The sequence below is a fragment of the Pinus tabuliformis genome, chromosome X (genome assembly GCF_031772625.1).
Source record: "Pinus tabuliformis cultivar Carrire ecotype Pingquan chromosome X, CPIR1, whole genome shotgun sequence".
Lineage (NCBI taxonomy): Eukaryota > Viridiplantae > Streptophyta > Pinopsida > Pinales > Pinaceae > Pinus > Pinus tabuliformis.
In genome coordinates this window covers 413,100,725-413,113,596 of record NC_142308.1, presented here as the reverse complement: position 1 = coordinate 413,113,596, position 12,872 = coordinate 413,100,725, and the positions used below count along the sequence as shown (strand labels likewise).

The 12,872-nt window shown below is 34.5% G+C and overlaps 1 pseudogene; it reads left to right on the top strand.

Annotated features, from left to right (window-relative positions):
- The first annotated feature begins 405 nt into the window (after positions 1–405).
- The window catches only part of LOC149140285 (DNA (cytosine-5)-methyltransferase 1A pseudogene), a 31,397-nt pseudogene continuing 18,930 nt past the window's right edge, over positions 406–12,872 (top strand).

Below are 12,872 nucleotides of genomic sequence, written 5' to 3'. Positions count from 1 at the left end.
AAGGGGAAGGAGGATGAGAGGATAATGGGGGAAGATCCTTGTTCTTTATTTTGGCATTAGAGGATTTTATTTTGGGATGAGGAATGTGATGAGAGAAGAAGGGAGAAAATGGAGAGAAAAATAAGAGAATTAAAACTTGAATGTATTGGATAGTATTGGTTTTAACGTGGAAACAATACAACTTGTTGGACTTTGGGCTTAGAGGGCTAGGGAAAGTGTGGAGGTTCCCTAGGCTAGGAAAATATTCCTAGTTTGGGTAGCCGAGCAGGAGCATCTCAATAGAGTCAAAGATATTAAATTAAAAATATGAGGGGGTAGTCATGGCATTAATGGTAAGTTGTTGAAGTGGATGAGAGAAAGAGACATGAGTCAAAGATATTAAATTAAAAATATGAGGGGGTAGTCATGGCATTAATGGTAAGTTGTTGAAGTGGATGAGAGAAAGAGACATAAAAAGGAGGAGGATGGGAGGAGAATAAAGGAAGATCCTATTTTATTTTAGGGAGGAGGAATGTGATGAGAGAAGAACGGAGAGAAAAATAAGAGAATTAAAACTTGGATCTATTGGACAATGTTGGTTTTAACTTGGACACACTACAACTGGTTAGACTTGGGTTCGAAGGGCTAGGGAAACTGTCGAGGTTCCCTAGGCTAGGAAAACATTCCTAGTTTGTTAGGATGTAAATTCAGTCCGGTAGCCCAGCAAGAGCATTTCAATAGAGTCAGAAGCATCCAAACCAAGCTACTGATACACGTATTATTCCATTTTTTGACTACTTATGTAAATTGTTGCAATGAAATTTCTTACTTATTAATATGTTGTAGAATAAATTTTACTTGTATATTATCATCAAATAAATGTTGAGCTATAAATATGTTATTTTCCTTTTTATTGCATTTAAATTAAATGATAAATTTGGTTTAGTTAGAAGACCTATGTTAGGTCCTCACATATGGTATCAGAGCCCAAATTCAAAATTCAAAATCTGGAGTGTAGACATTGAGACATACAAAAACATATGCCCTTGTTGTCATTGAATATTTTTTTGTGACATTTTTTTTAATGAAGGTGTTGCAAAACACTTGTTATCATGGTTTTATCTATAGAAAAGTCAATATAAACTGCAAGAAATATAAACTTGCTGCCACTAAAACCCCTATGGTTATGACCATACAATTTGAATAAAATTTTGTGTGTAGATTTTACAAAATATATATATATATATATATCCAAATTAGTTGGATAGTTAAAATTAAACTGAATTGACTTTGTATAATATTATATAAGTAGTTAATAAGAATGGCACGTAGTTAATTAGGATGGCTCTTCACATTAAGTGTTGTTGTTAATTTAAGCTATCAAAGTCAAATATAATAAAGAATGTTTATGTTTTTTGAGCTATCGTATGGATGAAATGGATATATACTAAAGTCAAATGTAATAATGAGAAATTTCAAATGAAGAAATAGGTTTCAAATCCACGCATTTTCCTCCATTCACTTCTCCAAAATACAATGGTCAATCTTACTATGGCTCTACTTTTAGGAGCTGGTACCCTTCTTTACTAGAATTTTAATTTTTATTTCAAGTGAGGTGCTCTTCTGTACTCCTTATTCTGCTCGAAAATCATGATTAGAGCCTGTGTAGTTCATGGTACATATATTTATTATTAGACTATTATAGCAATTCCCCAATGTTTATTTACCTTTCAACAGGACTCTAAAATAATCACAGAAAGAGTCTGAAACTGTGATGAATTGTAACTAAACCCAATACAGTTACTTATTTTATTACGAACTTGGTATATAGTGGTTCGTACTGTCAAGCTACAAGGATTCTCCTAGTTACATGGTCACTAGCCACAGGGGTCCAAAAATGCCCATACCCGCATAAATGTTTTGCTTAAATTGCCTAGATTTCCTATAGCTAAAGTTCCATTTTGGGAACTTAGTTTTTTTTAATGTTTTCGACATGTGTGTTCAAAATGTATAATGTGGATTGTTACAGTTTGAAGAATTAAGTCTTGAAGGAATTCCATGGCTGTAAGGAGGACAACTACATTTTATTCCGAGGAAAACATAAGCAAGATTTGGTTTTTCTTAAATTCAAGTGCTCCCAATCAATAAAACACAATAACTCCCCAAAATCTCAGGATTGTGCATGCATACAATTAAAATTAGTATATATATATATATATATATATATATATTATAAATTAAAAAAGAAAAATGATTTATTTAATCATCGCTTTGTGGGTGATCTAAATATCCATTTAGTCAAGGAAGGTCACATTCAGAGTCTGCATAATGAAGTTTTGTCAAACCAGTGGTAGATTTTTTTATATTGTTTTTAAACATGTTATATGTTGTGCTGGCATGGGGTACAACAGTGGGCGCATTAAGTGAGCAAGCACCTCGATCAGGGACACTAAATTTAAAATTTTAACGTACAAAATAATTAACAATATTTATTGAGCATATTCCTTTAACGAACTTCATCATTGATGATTGACTACGGAGTAATTGAGCTTAAAAAAGGTTCATTTAAGGACTTCAGCTGAATGTCTTGTCTCCAGTTTTCAAAGTTTTAGACAACCTTCTTTTAAAGGGTTGTGAAACCCTAAAAGAAGCCTGTCTCAGGCTTAATTCACGAAGCAGTACATACATTAGATATTTACAACATAGTCACAACATAGTCGGGTGATAGACTGGAACTCAGGTGGAGAGGTTATCATCATAAGAATGGAATCCAGGTGGAGAGGTTATCATTAAACCCTCCCAACCACTCAGGTGGAGAGGTTATCATCATAAGAATGGAATGAGGTGGAGAGGTTATCATTAAACCCTCCCGACCACCGGGGATCTGGGATATCAGATAACCTTCAGACAACTTTCATATAAGCTAACCACTACTGCAAATTTGCCTTGCAAATTCACTTTAATGAGTGAAGATGAAGATGGTGTTTGAGAAGATGAAGGCTAGCCAAGCCGAGAGCAGTTATGTAAATAGGATGTTGTCCCTGTCTTTAATTTCCTTCTTTTCTAGCAGAATGATAGGAAATAACTTAGGGTTGCAATGCACTTTGCTCGTGCAACCCTTTGGAACCATCTGCAATGCTCCATTTCACGAGATTATAATGAAAGTAAATTTATGTGACTCACTTCAACTACTCAACTTACAACTCGATAAGATTTAATTGAAATTTCAGGAATAAATTAGATTTATAGGATTCCAAGAAGCTGGTCACTAGAAATAGAAATTTGAATGTCGATGTAGTGTTCCCTTTCTTTTGTACATTATTTTTCTAATTTTGGCGGAAATTTAAGATAAAAGAAAGGGCTTGAATTGCAATCGTGGGATGGTGATTCACTGAACAATTTATATAGTTCATAGCGTACGCTTACATTGATTTGTGTAAGCGGGCATATATATATGAGAGGAAAGTACAGTTGAAAATGAATATTATGAATTATTAAATTTTGAGTTTAATTTTAATTAAAAGAATATATTTATTTATTTAATGATACGATCCCAATTTTTGTAAAAGAGAGTCAAATAGTTCCCAAATGCTAACGTAAACTACTTTTCATTGAAAAGACCTTTATCTAGGGGTGTTATTTTTTTTTTACTGAAAAACAAATCTAGTTGAAAGGGATGCGATTTTTTTAAGTTAATCGAAAAATTTTAGGTGCGAAGCTATAATTTTGTACAATTTTTTTTACGTAATATGGAGAATTGAAAGTTGATAGGGGATGTGATTCTTTACGTCTATAAAACTATGTTGACAGCTTTCATCATCAACAATATGAGAAAAATCAGCAAAATTATGTTGATCTCGGAATGTATATTTCTCAAGTACTTATAAAATAAATGACAACTTTCATCATCAACATTATGAGCAAAAACTGCAATAAATGACAACTTTCATCATCAACATTATGAGCAAAAACTGCAAAGCACTGAGATTCAAGGACTTCATTGACGAAGGATAAGCTCACTACTGTATCCCAAGTTAAATCAAGGCTAGGAAAATTTGATGATTGCCTCTTCAAAAGAAGTTGTGTTCATTGTTTAGAGATAGAGATGTCTGGCATCGTTGTCCCTTAATGAAATGAAAATTAGTGAAATGAATCTAGAAATAAAAAGAAAACAAAATCATACAATTAATAGTTATATTAAAAAAAATCTACTTGATCAAAAATAAAATAAATGATATTAAAAATAACTCTACTTTTAAAACAAAAACTTTGAAACAAGGTAAACTTGACTAAGGTAAACTTGACTTGGTGAAGTTGGTAGTGATTTTGAGCTCCATGTTTATGAGAACCCATGGTATTTACAGGTTATATTAGTTGAAGAATATGTTTGAAATTTTATGGTTGGTTTAAGGTGATATATTCTTTAATAATTGTAATATTCTTTTTATTATTATATGATTTTGTCTATATAACTCTTTTATTTAATTATGTGTGTATATATCTATATATATATATATATATATATATATATATATATATATATATATATATATATATAGAGAGAGAGAGAGAGAGAGAGAGAGAGAGAGAGATTAATTATTGGAATTTGAAAGGGTGACTGAGTTATAATAGTGTAAATTCAAATGGCCACTTGTTGATCTATGATGTCAAATGATGGATAAAAAAAATGTATTCATGATTATTTGCTAAATCTTGCTTGAAGGACACTGCCTCTTAAAAAGGGGAGAATAGACCAATTGTTCATATCGCCTCTAGGAGATCCTAAGATTCATAAAATGGACATAAATTATTATAAAACATATTATAAAGGTTGGGAAGGAGCAACTAATGGCCAAAGAAGAAAGGAATGACTAAAATGGTATTATTTACATTAGTAATTAATTTAATTAATTGAATATGTATTAAACCATTTCATTAATTAACTTTAATATTAATTATATAAATATATTTAATAATAATAATAATTAAAGTTATTAAAGAGAGTAATTTGGTGTTAAGAAAACATCACAACATGATTGGCAGGTACATTGCACTAGTAACCTAGCTTTTTTAAGGCGACATTGTTCTTTGTTATGATAGTTACATTCCATCATCAATACATTAAGTTCACCCCATTTAATCATTACATTATTAAGATCTATGACATTATACATCAACATATGCAATTAGATAGGAGGAAACAACATCACCATCATCATCAATATAGTGGTATATAAAAGGGACAGTAGAAGAAAACATGCACACACACAAAGATAATAGGATTGGTCCGAGACGAGCGAAAACCCCAATATGGGGAAAACCCTTGCAAATCTTCTTCTTCTTAGATTGTCATAAGATGATGCAGAAAAAGATAGTACAATGATCCATCACTTTATCTATGCATCAAAACAATAATGATGTATATGAAATAGATCTAATCATGCTAGGAATCAAAATCCTCACACTGATGACTATAATGTGTTGTCACAAACTGATGTCAACTATTGTATACTTTTGACATTCTACCGAACACTATTGAGTACTACTATCACAATGTCAAATACTATTGAGTATTGTTGTCACTGCCAATGAGCCCAATACATATGTTTGCAGCAGAAACTAACAAATAAGATCTATAGATCTATAGATTTGTATAACAGTAGAGAGAAAACCAGATCTTCCTGATCAATGAAGTCAGTTGAACCAAATATGTCAAACCCTAGATCTGAATTGGGTCACCCTCATCAACATTGTTTGTGAGTGACTAAAATGTCTGGGTTACTCTCACAAATACAATGTGTTAACAACCGTGACTGTAGAGTTGCTCCCAGGAGGTCTCTATGCATGTGATTCTGGCAATGAACTACAAAGACCTAAAGCCTTTCCCTAGCTGAGATGTGGGAGAGACCAACAAACCAAATTCACACCCTTTCTGAGTTGTGTGAGTGACCGATATGACAGGGTCTCTCCCAGTGTTGCCTGCTGCAACAACTAGGGACTGAAACCTTCCAATCTGCCTCTGAACCTAGAGTCGCTTCCATAAGCCTATGTTCTAGCATCGAAGGTTCTATATTCACTCTCATAGGCTTGTGTACTAGTGACAAGGGACCAGAATTCCATGTTTTATACCAGTGACCGAGATCCAGAAGACCCTATCCCAGAGGGAACATTTTGCCTATGATTGCGGACCCTTGAGCGAACTCCTTCCATCGAACCTATGTGAACCAAGAAAAAAGAAAAGAGAAGATGTGTTCAAATGATCTTGAGGTCTCTTCTATTTATAGTATTTCCTGAGGGGTCACTTGCGGTCAAGACTGACCCAAGCAGTTAATCATGTGGTTAGGGCTGACCCATTCCATAATACATGTGTGAATAAAATAATTCATAAATCAGAGGTCTCTTCTATTTATAGTATTTCCTGAGGGGTCACTTGCGTTCAAGACTGACCCAAGCAGTTAATCATGTGGTTAGGGCTGACCCATTCCATAATACATGTGTGAATAAAATAATTCATAAATCAACTTGTGCTTAACCACTTTGAGTAATCTTTAGGTCAATTTTAGTCCTCTCAAAAATAGAAATATAATGCAATTATTATCTTGGTCATTTGAGTTGTCCATGTTGGAATTTTACCGCAGTTGCAAAAATTAACACTCCTTCTCAACCAGGGAGAATTCCACTTTTCAATATTTTTCCATCGAACAATATGCCATTCTGGAATCTTCGAGTGTCATCGCATATCATCACAGATCATATTTGTCATGTAGTCATCGTGCCATGTCCATCTCAAGTCTCTCATCATCAGAAATCATCATTGTATATCTTGATCTATCCTTCATCTATTCCTGCTTATCTCTTGATTGTTCTTGCTTGTATGCTGAACATTCTCGAATCTAGAAGACAAATAATCTATTACCGGAGGGGAGCTCAAACTACCACCCTCCATCCATCATGCTACTATTTGGAATCTCTACTAGCAGGCTGCTACCCGGAATATCGTCATCAATCATCATCCGAGAGCATATCATCAAGGAGCACGTATCAACCTGGAACCACATTGGGGAGAAATAGATTCCAACCATACCAAGCAATATGATAACTCATCACATCAAGGAGTACATCCTCAACCCTAGAATTTCATCGGGGATCTTACCCTCAACTCGGAATCATATTGGGTTATCTCAACCCATCCTATTGCCTACTGATATTCCCATCGATGACCCAGAATAGTCATGTAGTAGAACACCTGCATCATAATCGACTTGGGTTGTACACCCCATGTACACTCTCAACTCATTGGACAAAATGAGGAGTTGTATTCCCATCAAGATGGTATGCTTGTGGGTATGATGCCAACTGGGGTATACTCTGTAAATACCAAGAGGGGAGCATCATTCTCCGACCCTATAAAGAAAGGGGAGCAACATTCTTATACCCTGGGTACCATATAGGGTAAATCCCTATTGTCGAGAGTTACCTCAATTCCAGGAGCCCTCTATCTCAATTCCTCACCCTCGAAGCTCAAGCAGGGTAGGGAGATTTTCCTCAGTTTCCTCGATCAACATTGCTCTCACCATCAACTTGTTTCAATAACAGTTGTTTCCTGTTCATACAGAACAACAATTAAAATGTCATGTCAAATAATATATAATCATATGAATCATAAAAGGATAGCATAATCATCCTCTCTCCTGAGGAGGTGCCAACCACAAGCCCGAGCTGGTTTCGAACAACTGTATTGTCTCAATATATGAGATTCTGTCGGTCCCAACTATAAATTTGGGACTTACTACCAATCGGATCATCACAATGTATCCATGGTATCTATGGTATCCATGTCATATCTAGATCATGATCAAACAATTCTCTAAGGAGCTTTTGTATCCTACCTCATAGCTAACCATGCTAGCAGCATCATGATCAACCTTGGTTATGCTATGGACCTCTCATCCAAGATATCATGGCATATTGTATACTAAATCAACATCCAAATGTGCTTATCAATAATAATCTCAAATATAAGGAATAAATATATGTAGATACATATCATAGGATAGATATCACATTCTCAAAATAGAACACCTCATGTAGATATTTCAAAGCATGCTCAGAGGCAAATCTATGTGCGTGAAGAAACTCCCTCATGAATTAATTAAGGCTCTATGCACATCATACATATACAGATGGATGTTCAAAACAGAACATCGATGCTTCAAACGTCGTATGCCTTGTCAAGTTCAACAACATCTTGAACTTCAAATCCGAGTATTCAAGGATTTGCAATATTCATTATTCAAAAACATTTTTCAATAACTTTGCAATATGGAATTTCTTTCTCATATTCTATAAATTGATTCATCATGCCATGATACATTATTTTAGGCTTCATAAGCCATCTCCCTCTGATTTAGATCATCAGAGGCTCATCACCTGTCACAATTAGATCATCAGGATATAAAACCAAAACTGTAATCAATATGAAAGCCATACCTTGGAACTCATCATCCTGACTTCATCAGATAACTATCAAATACAAACATATCTAGATCAGGGAGCTTGCTTCACGCAAAGCTCTCTATAGGTACCATGCCTTTCTAAGCCACCATAATTATCCATACATAACTCAATGTTATACCGTCAATCAATGAGATCAACTAATAAGAGTTTATAAGCCAAATCGAAACCATTATCAAACTCATCATTATCATAGTATTAATACTTTCAACCATGAGACAGGTGTAGCTCATATCAAATCATGACTACATCATGCCAATAATCCATGTGTTATCAATCTAAACTTGACTAAGTCATTCTCAGAGTCATAATATAAGTCTTCCTGTCACTAGGTGAAAATGCATACATCAAGGATGAGTCTTGCAGGTTCCATTTTTCATGCCAAATCACAACTATCATTATTTCAACCCTTTTCCTAAGAATAAGGAGGCCAATCTCCAAATAAGTCATCATGCCCACATAGTATCGATATCAGGGAAAATGTTATGAAATCAGCTCACAAAAAGATAGAAAAGATAGATCAACGCCTTAGAAATAAGCCTCTTCGAGGGGGAAACCTCCTTTACATTACACAAATGAATAATTCTTAGATGATACAAATGACAAGACCTCCTTTCTATATATTTAGTGACAATGCATACATCAAGGATGAGTCTTGCAGGTTCCATTTTTCATGCCAAATCACAACTATCATTATTTCAACCGTTTTCCTAAGAATAAGGAGGCCAATCTCCAAATAAGTCATCATGCCCACATAGTATCGATATCAGGGAAAATGTTATGAAATCAGCTCACAAAAAGATAGAAAAGATAGATCAACGCCTTAGAAATAAGCCTCTTCGAGGGGGAAACCTCCTTTACATTACACAAATGAATAATTCTTAGATGATACAAATGACAAGACCTCCTTTCTATATATAGGAGTGAAAGGGGTCATAATATAATCAGAGCTGACATAACAATTTAATAATGTAAGGGCACAATAGTAACAATAGTGGGCTTCTATGGGGCACAATAATAACAATATGGGGACTAAATGAGCACAACAATATAATAAGGGGGTTCTACTAATAACAATAAGGGGTTACACTCGTAGTATAGGGACCTATCATGCCCCTCTCCTTCAGAAAGTGTTGTCCTCAACGCTTGAGTAGCTCTTAATGCTTCTGTATAAAATTCTTGTCCTCACATGTGGAATCTTCAGCAGGTAATTTCTTCCACTTGATCAAATGCTCTGAAATTGATCGATTTTGTATATATATGGTTATTGTTTCAGTGACTGCTCCAAGCTCCAATATGATTTTTCCTTCCTTGTAAAGTTCTGGCAATATTGTTTGATCTGGGATCTTCTACAACTTTTGAATGAGTGGCCACACTTCTTCATCCTTCTTCCATTCATCCCTTGCTTCGTTTATCCAATTTGGTTGGATAATAGAAATAGCACAGAACAATGCTTCCACATCCTCATCCTTTCTTGAGAGTGAATTTGCAACAACATTTTGCTTCCCTTTTTTGTAGATGATTTCAAAGTCATAACCCAACATATTTCTGACCCATTTTTTCTGTTCTTCTAAAGATAACCTTTGTTGTAAAAAGCATTTAACACTATCATGATCCATTTTTACCTTGAAGTGTATTCCTATTAGGTAGGGTCTCCATTTCTTAAGTGCATGTAGTATTGCCAACATTTCCTTCTCATAAATAGCTTGCTTGAGATATAGCCGTAAAAATACCCAATCGCCTACATCAAAACTTCTTTCACTGCGATGTTGATCTTCTCGTTGTTTCATTCGATTCTACACCAAAGTGGCATTATCCTTTAAAAGTTGGATAACTTGTTGTTGATGCTCAATGTGATCTTTCACTTCTTGAATCTTTTTCTTCTTCATATGTCCTCCTATCTTAAGAGTTGAGGGAATCGTAATTTCTTCCAATGCATTACAAAATATGGTTGGCTTCATTTCTTGATGCTCGATGTGATCTTTCACTTCTTGAACATTTTTCTTCTTGATATGTCCTTCTATCTTGATAGTTTGAGGAGTGGTAATTCTAGCCAATGCATTATAAGATATGGTCAAATTCATTTCTTCTTTCTAGATGTGATCTTTCACTTCTTGAACCTTTTTCTTCTTGATATGTCCTTCTATCTTGCGAGTTTGAGGAGTGGTAATTTTTGTCAATTCTTTACAAGATTTATGGTCAGATTCATTTCTTCTTTCTCTCGGGTTGGTTCCTGGTGTATATCCTCTTATTTTTATGTTTCTTGATCCTTTTCTTCCTCCTCTTCATAATCTATGTAAAATAATTTCTTCTCAACAAACTTATGACCTTTAGTGTATTTGCTATCACAATTGTAATAAAGCCATTTTTCTCTTTTTTCTTCCAATTTTTGTCATGTAAACCTTGTAGGTTTTGGAAGGCTAGGAGAAAAAACACTTCCATAATTATAGTTGTGAGTGGTGGGATTCCTTGTTTCCATAATTTTGCTTTCAATATTTCTTGCCAACCTGAATGCCTTCTCCAATGAATTAGGTTCCCAAAGACAAACCTCATGTTGAATGTTATCCTTTAAAGTCCCTATGAAGACATCAATCCTTTGCTTCTCTGGAATATCATTTACCCTTATATTCGATTTTTGAAAGTCCTTAATTTTCTCTTCCATTGACCCCTTTTGTTCGAGATTTATCAATTGGTTAAAGAAGGTTTTACTCTTTGTATCCTCGTAATGTGCTATCATTTCTTCCATGAAAATTGACCAAGTGACAAGTGCTTTACGAGAACAAAGCCCTTGACACCATAAAAATTGATTTGGTTCTAAATATAAATATGCAATATGTACCTTTTGTAATATTTGAACCTCATGTAGATCAAAATATTGCTCCATATGTAGTATCCAATTTATCCGATCCTTGCCATCAAACTTCCTGATATTTCCTTTTCTTGATTTTAGGAACTTGATCTTGAAACAACTGTAACTCGGTAATTTCAGATCTCCAAGTTTTGAAATTGCATCCTGCAGTAGCCCTCTAAGGTCTCTTTCTAACTCTGCAAGTCTTATCAGAATTTGATTCTCCAAGAAAGAGTTATGCCCAATCTCCTAAGATGACTTTATTATATACTGTTTCGGTAGATCGAACTTGTACAATGTTCCATGTGTCACTGTTTCAACCTTCGGATCTAAAAAATATACATAGAAAACTACAATATGTCCTCCTTCTGCAACTTCTTAAGAAATTTACATTTGTTTCTCAGAGAGAAAGTTATGACGATTTTCCCAAGGTCACCTATTTAGAATGTAATTCAGGAGTCTGCCAAAACCCTAACTTCCTCAGATTATATTTCCGAAAATATAGTGAGCAAAGATCTGAGATTTGGACCCAAGCTTCACCAAGGTTTCGGCTCAAATGGGTTTTAATTTTAGAGGTTGAACCTTTGTAGAAAAAATATTATAGCGAAACTTCCACGATGACCTATTTGAGATGAAATTCTGGAGCTTGCAAAAACCCTAACTTCCTCAGATCATATCTCTGAAAATATAGTGAGACAAGATCTTAAATTCACAACCGAGGTTCATACTGATCTCTTCTCAAATGGTTTTTTTTTTGTGCTTTTGAAACTTCGTATCGAAAAAGTTATAGTGACAATTCCACAATGACCTGTTTGGAGCAATGAAACCCTAGAATCCAAAGCTCTGATACCAAATGTTATGAAACTAGCTCACAAAAAGATAGAAAAGATAGATCAACACCTTAGAAATAAGCCTCTTCAAGGGGGAAACCTCCTTTACATTACAGAAATGAACAATTCTTAGATGATACAAATGACAAGACCTCCTTTCTATATATAGGACTCTAAGGGGTCATAATAGAATCAAAGCCGACATAACAATAATAATGTAAGGGCACAATAACAACAACAATGGGCTTCTATGGGGCACAATAATAACAATATGGGGACTACATAGGCACAACAATATAATAAGGGGGTTGTACTAATAACAATAAGGGGTTACACTCGTAGTATAGGGACCTAACAGAAAATCGATAATCATCAAATCAAATCACTAGGCATCAGGTCAAGTCTGAATCCTATCATAGAGAGATCTATAGTCAAAGAACATCTCAATCATTAATTCAAAGTTATTTTCAAGCATCATGACAAAACATGTTTCGTATATATCAGTAGTTCCAAATCATGCCAACCTCTTGTAGCACAAACATAGTGACATATCTATATGTATGTCCCAATCACATGAAAAGACAAGTTCAGCCTGCATGTTCATGTTATTGCAAACATTCAACCTTTTCATGTTAGCAGATCTTGATGTTATCTGGGATACATCTGTGGTCCCGATATATTCCAAGTGACTATCTCATTTC